We start from the raw sequence: 11,731 nt of genomic DNA, 5'->3' as shown, positions 1-11,731 counted from the left end.
TCTCTCTCTCTCTCTCTCTCTCTCTCTCTCTCTCTCTCTCTCTCACACACACACACACACACACACACACACACACACACACACACACACACACACACATAAAACAAGTGCCTCAACAGTGCAGCCCCTGACCACCTGACCAATCCACTCAATATCTACAAACCCTCACGCACCCTCCGCTCTTCCTCTGATCCAGTCACTTTCCGGATTCCATGTAACCAAGCTCAGTACCTTTGGCCCACGCGCCTTCTCTGTTTCTGGCCCACTCTCCTGGAACAAACTTCCACTCTCAGTCCGTCAGCTGCCTACCTTCTCTTCTTTTAACACTGCTCTTAAAACTCTCCTCTTTTCTTCTTCCTAATAGTCGTCTCCACGATCACTACTACTCCCACTGCGGCCTGTACCTACTCGGGTGGGAACCTCAGATGTAAATATTTGTACATAACTCTTTCTCCCCCTCTTTTTTGACCGTTTTGTTTAGCCGTACAGCAGGTCTTGAAATGTGTGTGTGTGTGTGTGTGTGTGTGTGTGTGTGTGTGTGTGTGTGTGCTTGTGCTTACATTTTTTTTGCGTGCGCTTAGAGTTGATTTCATCATGGTTTTGCGCCTTATAAATACCATAATTATTTATTATCATTATCATCATTATTATTGTTATTATTATTTACGAACTCGTGCAACACAAGGAGCAAACTCCATGCCCACGACAGCTTTTTTTTTTTCTTTCTTTTTTCAGGGAGGGGAGGATATGGTGGAGGTGTATGCGGGTCACGTGATCAAATATTGACCAACCAGACCACCTGATAAAAGTGGGGCTTTCTTTTGTTTTTTTGTTTTTGTTGTTGTTTTGTGTGTGTGTGTGTGTGTGTGTGTGTGTGTGTGTGTGTGTGTGTGTGTGTGTGATCTTTTGACACGATGTGATTCGTTCCCCAGAATGGAGACAGGGTGTTCAACAGCAAGGTGACAATGACAGTCGGAAGGGGGACAAAGGGAAATCCCTCACATGCACAAGACGCCACTGACGGTGATGTCAGGTCGAAGGCTTGTGGACCTACTTTTTATACACGCGCGCGTCCATGCGTGAGAGAGGGAGAGGGGGGGAGAGGTAGGGGGGAAGGGGGTCCTGGAGTCTAAAGTTTTACAGAAGAAAGCCAAGGGTTTTGACAAGCGTATGCAAACATCTGACAGAACTGCTAAATAATGATAAATCATCAGGATGTCATAACCCATTCTTTGGCCAGAAAAAAAAGCCAAAGTTTGTTTTGTAGACCAAAGTTACATTAAAAACATAATCATAATCAAGTCATTGTTCTGGGAATCTCCGTTTGTAGGGCAGCACCCCATCTGCTTCAGAAAGCCAAATCCTCCTTTGTTATGTTAAATGTACCAAAGTCTGTAATGTTAAATGTACCAAAGTCTGTAATGTTAAATGTACCAAAGTCTGTAATGTTTAATGTACCAAAGTCTGTAATGTTAAATGTACCAAAGTCTGCAATGTTTAATGTACCAAAGTCTGTAATGTTTAATGTGCCAAAGTCTGTAATGTTAAATGTACCAAAGTCTGTAATGTTTAATGTACCAAAGTCTGTAATGTTAAATGTACCAAAGTCTGCAATGTTTAATGTACCAAAGTCTGTAATGTTTAATGTACCAAAGTCTGTAATGTTAAATGTACCAAAGTCTGCAATGTTTAATGTACCAAAGTCTGTAATGTTTAATGTGCCAAAGTCTGTAATGTTAAATGTACCAAAGTCTGTAATGTTAAATGTACCAAAGTCTGTAATGTTTAATGTGCCAAAGTCTGTAATGTTAAATGTACCAAAGTCTGTAATGTTAAATGTACCAAAGTCTGTATTGTTAAATGTACCAAAGTCTGTAATGTTTAATGTGCCAAAGTCTGTAATGTTAAATGTACCAAAGTTCCTTCAGGGCCATAGTTCTCATTTGTAAAACAAAGTTCCATTGAAGACACCCACAGTTCTCACATGTCAGAACGGTACGTACCAAAGTTCTGGTCAGGACCACAGTTCTCACATGTCAGAACGGTATGTACCAAAGGTCAGGTCAGGACCACAGTTCTCACATGTCAGAACGGTACTTACCAAAGGTCTAGTCAGGACCACAGTTCTCACATGTCAGAACGGTACGTACCAAAGGTCTAGTCAGGACCACAGTTCTCACATGTCAGAACGGTACGTACCAAAGGTCAGGTCAGGACCACAGTTCTCACATGTCAGAACGGTACGTACCAAAGGTCAGGTCAGGACCACAGTTCTCACATGTCAGAACGGTACGTACCAAAGGTCTAGTCAGGACCACAGTTCTCACATGTCAGAACGGTACGTACCAAAGGTCAGGTCAGGACCACAGTTCTCACATGTCAGAACGGTACGTACCAAAGGTCAGGTCAGGACCACAGTTCTCACATGTCAGAACGGTACGTACCAAAGGTCAGGTCAGGACCACAGTTCTCACATGTCAGAACGGTACGTACCAAAGTTCTGGTCAGGACCACAGTTCTCACATGTCAGAACGGTACGTACCAAAGTTCTGGTCAGGACCACAGTTCTCACATGTCAGAACGGTACTTACCACAGGTCTGGTCTCACATGTCAGAACGGTACTTACCACAGGTCTGGTCTCACATGTCAGAACGGTACTTACCACAGGTCTGGTCTCACATGTCAGAACGGTACTTACCAAAGGTCTGGTCTCACATGTCAGAACAGTACTTACCAAAGGTCTGGTCTCACATGTCAGAACGGTACTTACCAAATGTTTGGTCTCACATGTCAGAATGGCACTTACCAAAGGTCTGGTCTCACATGTCAGAATGGCACTTACCAAAGGTCTGGTCTCACATGTCAGAATGGCACTTACCAAAGGTCTGGTCTCACATGTCAGAATGGCACTTACCAAAGGTCTGGTCTCACATGTCAGAATGGCACTTAACAAAGGTTTGGTCAGAACCACAATTCTGCTTTGTAAAAGGGACAAGCAGAAGACAACATACAACATACAAAAAACAAATAATACATGAAAATCACAGTCGTTCACTGTATTACAAAGAAGATATAAAAGCATGAATACCGACTTAAAGTGTGAATCCGATATACAATGATCAGTTACACACGTGGAATAATCACAGTAGACGTACAAAATATATTGAATACAAAAAAGCTTGAATGCGCTTGAAGTAAATCCCAATAAAATAATCTGTCACACATATGGAATAATCACAATAGGTTTACAAAATGCTAAAGTTAACTTTGTGTAAACCACACATACGATAATCACAGCCATACACATAAAACAATCACAGCCAATATCATAACACACACACACACACACACACACACACACACACACACACAGCGTTCAGAAAGACCCAACTCCTGTCATATCTGGCTGCCATTGACTGCAGGCCAATACGTTATTCCCCAAATCAGCCCCTCCAATCGTACCAGGAAGGGACAAGAGCTGTCTGTTGACGAAGCCTCATTGTGTCAGGACAAAGTTTGCAGGTCAACGTTAATGTGACCGGCGAGACAAGGAACTTGGTATCCTCTGACAGCAAGGCCAGCGTATCAACTTTGGTCTTCCGCTGTTTGTGCGAGTTTTGCTTATTTATCCTCCTTCCTTTCTTTCTTTCTTTATTAACTCTCTCCATACGAACGGCGAAAGAGACGACGTTAACAGCGTTTCAGCCCAACGGAAGGCTCTTATACTGAAGAGGTGAATGTTGACAAAGAATACCACAGTTCTGACGACGGAAGCTAAAGGTTGGGTCATTGAGACACCCACTGGACATCCGAGGGGTCTGTGTAGAGGAGAAGAGAGGACTGGCCGTACTGAGTGAGTTAACTCTCTCCATACGAACGGCGAAAGAGACGACGTTAACAGCGTTTCAGCCCAACGGAAGGCTCTTATACTGAAGAGGTGAATGTTGACAAAGAATACCACAATTCTGACGACGGAAGCTAAAGGTTGGGTCATTCAGACACCCACTGGACATCCGAGGGGTCTGTGTAGAGGAGAAGAGAGGACTGGCCGTACTGATTGAGTTAAGAATCGTCTCTGGAGGACAGGTGTTTCATGTGCTACAGCCTATGTTAAATCAGTCCGCATCTTTGGACGCCTCTTACAACTGAAACTGATACCGAAACTCTCTCGGTGTGTGAGGGAAATCCTACCTTTAACCTTTGGACAACACAACAAGGAGGAGGAGGAGGAGACGTTAGAAAACAACAACAACCAAAAAAAACACCAAAAAAAAACCCGATAGATGTAATCTTGCACTTGAAACAGCACCGGTGAAGTGCAAGATGACCGGGCACTTGAGACAGGTGACTGACATGCCCGCAGATGGCACGGACACAGACCCCATCATTATCCAGTCAATCACACACCAGGCCTGGTGATTACCTCCCCCTGTCCAGCTGGCTTGAAATGAAGTGGAACCAGACATTTTACACGAGTGCACTGCTGGTTTGCACTGTGGACATTGTGCTTTATGTTCCTAACTGTGTCTCTGTCTGCCTGTCTGTCTCTGTCTGCCTGTCTGTCTGTCTCTGTCTGCCTGTCTGTCTGTCCGTACGTCTCTCTCTCTCTCTCTCTCTCTCTCTCTCTCTCTGTCTCTGTCTCTGTCTCTCTCTCTCTGCCTGACTGTCTGTCAGTGCTACGTTTCTCTCTCTGTCTCTCTCTCTCTTTCTCTCTCTCTCTGTCTCTCTGTCTCTGTCTCTGTCTCTGTCTCTCTCTCTCTCTCTCTCTCTCTCTCTCTCTCTGTCTGCCTGACTGTCTGTCAGTGCTACGTTTCTCTCTCTGTCTCTCTCTCTCTTTCTCTCTCTCTCTCTCTGTCTCTCTCTCTCTCTCTGTCTCTCTCTCTCTTTCTCTCCCCTCCTCTTCCTTTATTTTCTGCTTCTCTTTACTTCTTTTTATTTTGTATTGCTGTTTGTTTTGTTGTTGTTGTTTGTTGTTGTTGCTGTCTGTTTTGTTGTTGTTGTTGTTGTTGTTTGTTTTGTTGTTGTTGTTTGTTGCTGTTTGTTTGTTTTGTTGTTTGTTGTTGTTGCTGTTTGTTTTGTAGTTTGTTGTTGCTGTTGTTGTTTGTTGTTGTTTGTTTGTTTGTTGTTGTTGTTTGTTTTGTTTTGTTTTTGTGATCGCCTGATGAAAAGAAGCTTCTAGTTTATCCTCTTACCCTCAGTAAACATTTGAGTTCGAGCTTGAGATCTCTCATACGGCCTGTCTCTGTCTCTCTCTAACCTGTCGTCCCTCCCCCTCTCCACCCCTCTACCCCCTCCCCCCTCTCTGTCGCTCCAACGACCCAGCGGATTCCCAGGGTATAGTGGCAAGCTGTCATCAGGCTGTCAGTGTGTGGGGGGTGGAGGGGGGTGGGGTGGGGAGTCAGGAAGACAGGGTACTGCAGGGTATAGGGGACATTCCTGTGACAGATCTCTCTCTCTCTCTCTCTGTCTCTCTAATTCTCTGTCTCTGTGTGTGTGTGTCTCTCTCTGTCTGTCTCCCTCTTCTCTCCCTCTCTGTGTGTCTCTCTCTCTCTCCCTGTCTCTCTGTCTCTCTCTCTGTGTCTCTCTCCCGCTCACTCTCTCTGTCTCTATCTCCCGCTCTCTCCCTCTCTCTGTCTCTCTCCCTCTCTCTCTCTCTCTCTCCCTTTCTCTCTGTCTCTCTCTCCCTCTCTCTATGTCTCTCTGTCTCTCTCTGTCTCTCTCTCTCTTTCTCTCTCCATCTCTCTTTCTGTGTGTGTGTGTGTGTGTGTGTGTGTGTGTGTGTGTGTGTGTGTGTGTCTGTGTGTGTGTGTCTGTGTCTGTGCCTCTCTCTCTGTCTCCCTCTCTTTCTCTCTGTACAGGTGACACCAAACCGGGATGTCTTTCGGTGCAGTGTGGACTCCACCCCCACCCCCCACCCTTGCCCCCCACGCCCCCCCCATCACCCACTCCCCCCCCCACCCCGCCGACTCACGCTGGGGTGTATGGGGATGACTGGTCAGTTGGCCTGGTCAAGGGACAGTGGTCAAGTGAACTTGTTGACACCGCAATGTTTGTCTGACAGCTTTCAGACAGCGCTGTTGACTCCATAGTGTACCCGCTATACCTCCACCCCCAACAATCTCTCTCTCTCTCTCTCTCTCTCTCTCTCTCTCTCTCTCTCTCTCTCTCTCTCTCAAAGTATATTGCCGAAGCATATAATTTTCGAAGAAAAAACATCACTCACTGTTGTTCTTTAAGAAATTGACTTCGTAAACTGGATGGTCGAAATTATGTAGATGCCTTATCAATGGATTTCAAAAATGGTATGTTTTGAATAGACGTTCAAAAATGGTATGTTTTGAATAGTCGTTTCATCTTTTATTAGAACTATTTTGTTGTTGTTTTGATTGTACCCCCATGTCATTAGGGTTGATAAGCTATTGACATTAAAACAGTTCTCAGTTCTCAGTTCTGAGTTCTCTCTCTCTCTCTCTCTCTCTCTCTCTCTCTCTCTCTCTCTCTCTCTCGCCGTCTATCTCTTTCTCTCGCTGTCTCTCTGTCTGTCTGTCTGTCTGTCTGTCTGTCTCTCTCTCTCTCTCTCTCCCCCCCCCCCCTTTTTTTCTTCCCCTTTTTTTATTTTACCGGAGGATTAAAACACATGAGGACTTTCCTTGCTGTGTCCCTCTCCGTGTCTGTTTCATTGACCAATGTAAACTTTCTCACGCTTGGTCCCATTAGCGGACCTGTTTTAAGCTCCTTTTTTTCCTTCAGATTGTTATCTAAGTCGTTACGGACTGAATGTTGGCCCGACATCAAGTACATTCATTTCAGTGATGTGACAGTTCAGCATAGAATGTTTGACGTTGATTTTCCTTTATCTATTAATTACAAAATATTGATGTGTGGCTCTACCCTTCATCTGTCCTGTCTCCCCCCCCCCCCCCCCCCCCCACCCTCCCGCCCCTTCTAGCATTTTAATCATTTATTTTCAACGATAACATTCAATGTTAACTCTCTCCATACGAACGGCGAAAGAGACGACGTTAACAGCGTTTCACCCCAATTACCATCATCAAAATATTGCAAGCGGAAGGCTCTTATACTGAAGAGGTGAATGTTGACAAAGAATACCACAATTCTGACGACGGAAGCTAAAGGTTGGGTCATTCAGACACCCACTGGACATCCGAGGGGTCTGTGTAGAGGAGAAGAGAGGACTGGCCGTACTGAGTGAGTTAAAGCAACACTTTAACCAATTGTCCACAGTCACCAGTATGAATGAACAGACATTAAACAGAATTCCTGCACGAACAACAATGCATGTTTACCCACAGTATGTGTTATCAACATTTGGTCCAGGCACTTACTTTAGTGCGCCAAGTGCGTGCTGCACACGGGACCTCGGTTTATCATCTCATCCAAATGACAAGACGCTCAGTTGGGTTTTCCAGTCAAACTTGGGAGAAAGGTCGAGAACGGGATTCGAACCCACACCTTCACAGACTCTCTATTTTGGCAGCCGAGCGTCTTAACCATTCTGCCGCCTTCCTCCAAGAGAACCCATGGCAACGAGAGCGTTGTCCTCTGGCAAAATTCTGCAGAAAAATCCGCTCTCATAGGTCCACAAACACATAAGCATGCACTCAAGGCCTTTCTAATTCACTCAGTACGGCCAGTCCTCTCTTCTCCTCTACACAGATCCCTCGGATGTCCAGTGGTTGTCTCAACGACCCAACCTTTAGCTTCCGTTGTCAGAATTGTGGTATTCTTTGTCAACATTCACCTCTTCAGTATAAGAGCCTTCCGCTTGCAATATTTTGATGATGGTAATTGGGGTGAAACGCTGTTAACGTCGTCTCTTTCGCTGTTCGTATGGAGAGAGCTAAGCGGGTTGGGTTATGCTACAGGTCAGGCATCTGCCTAGCAGATGTGGTGTAGTGTACAATTATGGATTTGTCCGAACGCAGTGACGCCTCCGTCCTTGAGAAACTGAAACTAAAAACTTACTTAAGTACAGAAAGACTTTTCTTTTTCATCTACATTTTAATGTGAACATCTGTTTGTGTAAGACGCGCAGGAAATGAGACTGAGATAACTGGGGGATCCCTTCAGAGTGGAGTGGATGGGTGATGGGGGGGAGGGGGGTGATGGGGGTGGGTGATGGGGGGCGTGAGAGAGAAGTGGAACATGATATTTGGGTATGGGAAGTGAAAACATTCCTTTCTGTGTGAAACATTTATGTTGATAATGATGATGACGATGTGTGTGTGTGTGTGTGTGTGTGTGTGTGTGTGTGTGTGTGTGTGTGTGTGTGTGTGTGTGTGTTCTCTGCTTGTTGTTGTTGTTGCTGTTGTTTGTTTGTTTGTTTGTTTGAATGTATATGCATTTGTATAATGAAAACGTTATTTAAAAAAAAAAAAAAGAAGAAGAAGAAAGAAGAAAAGGGGATGTGCCTGGTTGACGGCAGCCGTCTGACCACTGTGTGAACTGACCACTGTGTGACCTGTGACCTGTGCAGTGTGTGACCTGCGACCTGTGCAGTGTGTGACCTGTGCAGTGTGTGACCTGTGCAGTGTGTGACCTGTGCAGTGTGTGACCTGCGACCTGTGCAGTGTGTGACCTGTGCAGTGTGTGACCTATGACCTGTGCAGTGTGTGACCTGTGCAGTGTGTGACCTGTGACCTGTGCAGCGTGTGAACTGACATCACCGCCTCCACCCGGAGTCAAAGATCCCAAACAAGGCAGTGTGGTCGTAATAACGGGGGGAAGGGGTGGAGGGACGTGGGCAAGGAGGAGGAGGGGGGAGGGGGGGCAAGGGGGGGCAGGAAAACCCATACCCCCCGTGTGGACAACAGGAAGCGAAGTTCCCGCTTTAACGGGAAACAACTGTGTAACACACAAAACAAGACGATTAGTGTCAGAGAGCCATGTTCCCCTGGACCTAACACCCACCCCACCCCACCCCACCTCAGTGTGTGGGCGGTCAGTGGTGGACAGCGGGGTGTCGCACTCTCTGGCACTGTGGCCACTCTCAGCCTCATGCTGTTAGGCTGGGAAGGACGTCACACACACACACACACACACACACACACACACACACACACACACACACACACACACACACACACACACACACACACACACACACACACACACACACACACACATGCAGGAAAGAACAAACCCAAAGCCGTGGTCCACAAAGTAAGCTCGGGAGAAGTGAAGCAGAAAAACCAAGGCCTTTCTGATCAGCAACCATCTGAACACAGTTGGTCTTTCCCCACGCTGGAGTGGACAGGTCAGTGCTCTGACCCCAAGGGAAATGTGTGGGCACTTCACGTTGTCATCTGTCTGTCAGCCACTTTAGCCTGCTTAGTCAATGATGACGGAAGCAAGATTTTCTTCTTCTTTTTGACTCACTTGTGTAAACAAAGTGAGTCTATGTTTTAAACCGGTGTTCGGTTGTCTGTGTGTGTGTGTGTGTGTGTGTGTGTGTGTGTGTGTGTGTGTCCGTGGTAAACTTTAACATTGACATTTTCTCTGCAAATACTTTGTCAGTTGACACCAAATTAGGCATAAAAATAGGAAAAAATTCAGTTCTTTCCAGTCATCTTGTTTAAAACAATATTGCACCTCTGGGATGGGCACAAATTTTTTTTTTTTTAAATGAAGCCTAATTATATGCAAACTGCATTTACTGTTATATTTATATTTTTTGCATTCTCTAAACTTGGCACTTTGATCTGATATTCTGACCCAACAACAAGAGCAGTCATTATTATCATTTTTTGTTCAAACAGGAACTTCTTTTGCTAAGCATGGAAGTTTTATTTATTTTGCAAACGTTTTGGTGCAGATAGTAAAAAAGGGAAATTACTCTGTAATTAATGTTAGGGGAGTTAATTTGCTTTAAACTGATCTTTCTCATCTTAAACATTACATTTTGAAATTATACTCAATACATAAAAAGCTTAGATTTTTTTTTTTAAGTGTATCACAAGTGAGTCTTGAAGGCCTTGCCTCTCTTGTTTTTAACACCAACGAAAGGACAGTGAACCAACCAGACAAATGCACGTTGTATTCTGTTCTGTTCTGTTGTATCACCTTCATTTCGGGCTGAGGCTGATGATGCGATGTTGACACAGGGAAACACACACACACACACACACACAGAAAATAAAAGGAGGAGGCAGGTAGAGTGGCAGGCAGACAGACAGACAGGTAGACAGGCAAGCAGGCAGGCAGGCAGACAGACAGGTAGACAGGCAGGCAGGCAGGCAGACAGACAGACAGGTAGACAGGCAGGCAGGCAGGCAGACAGGTAGATAGACAGACAGACAGGTAGATAGACAGACAGGCAGGTAGACAGACAGACAGGTAGATAGACAGACAGACAGGTAGACAGGCAGGCAGGCAGACAGACAGACAGACAGGCAGGAAAACAGGCAGGCAGGGAGACAATCACGACATGTGGTAAAGCAGCAGCACTGTGACTGTGAACTCCTGCCCCCCCTCCACCATCCCCCTCTGACCTGACCCCTCTCCCAGGAGGACTGAGCAGCAAAAGAACCTGTCTGTCAGGCAGTGAGGTGCTCAACACCCCCCTCCTCCCTCCGGCACCACCCCTCCCCCCCCCCCCCCCCCCCCAGGAGGACTGATCCCTGTCTGTCAGGCAGCAGGGAGGTGTCCCGCTGAGTGGCCGTGCTGACCATGGGGGGTCCTAAGCTGTATTTCCTGCAGACCTCCCGGGTCTCTCTCTGCCCCCTGGTCAAACTTCTATCTCTGTGGGCTTCACCTGATCTTTCTCCGTTGTGTGTGTGTGGGGGGGGGGGGATTGTCTTGGGGGTGAGTGGGGGTAGGGTGTGTGGGGTGAGTGTGTGTGGAGGGGGATGGGGGGGGTCACTGTCACTTTCTCTGTCAGCTACAGTCCCCACACTGACGTGATTTCCACAGGTTTTCCCCACGTCTTCCGTGTGTGGTGTGGGGAGGTGATGAGGTGTGTGTGTGTGTGTGTGTGTGTGTGTGTGTGTGTGTGTGTGTGAGTGTGTGTACGTGCGTGCGTGCGTGTGTGTGTGTGTGTGTGTGTGTGTGAAGTCAAGTCAAGATTTTATTTCATGATGGTAAATTGAATAAGCAACAATTGCTTTTTAACACCAAGCCATCAATGAAAAAAATGTAGGAGAGGGGGGGGGGGCAGAGAGAGAGAGAGAGAGAAAGAGAGAGAGAGAGATGGACACAGAGTGAGAGAGAGACAGAGACAGAGAGAGACAGAGACAGAGAAAAGAAACAAGCAGATGAAAAGCAACAACAAAATGCATATATATATATATATATATATATATAAGAATACTCTGATAATGAAATACACATTTGCATTTCTATTTCACACACACACACACACACACACACACACACACACACACGCAAGTGAACCCAAATGCTCGAACACAAACACACCATGCCCATCCCATCCACATATTCCCTCATGTACTACAAAATCCTTGCCAACACAAGCATATACAAAACATTTCATAATTAATAAAAGAAGTATTGTCGTCGTCGTCGGCCTCCTTCCGTCTGGAGAGACGGTGGCTGCACCAGAAATGTAGTCACTGCCGGGCATTGCACTTCCTGCTGTGGCTGTGTAGACTGATGCTGGAGTGGCGATCTCTACTGCATGTGGGACAGATATAGGTAGATGCTGTTTGGTTTACAGAGTTTGACTTTGCTGTGGCTCTTTTTCTCCTCAGC

Source organism: Babylonia areolata, chromosome 21 (assembly GCF_041734735.1).
Source record: "Babylonia areolata isolate BAREFJ2019XMU chromosome 21, ASM4173473v1, whole genome shotgun sequence".
Lineage (NCBI taxonomy): Eukaryota > Metazoa > Mollusca > Gastropoda > Neogastropoda > Buccinidae > Babylonia > Babylonia areolata.
The sequence above is the reverse complement of the archived record's forward strand: the minus strand, read 5'-3'. Positions refer to the sequence as shown.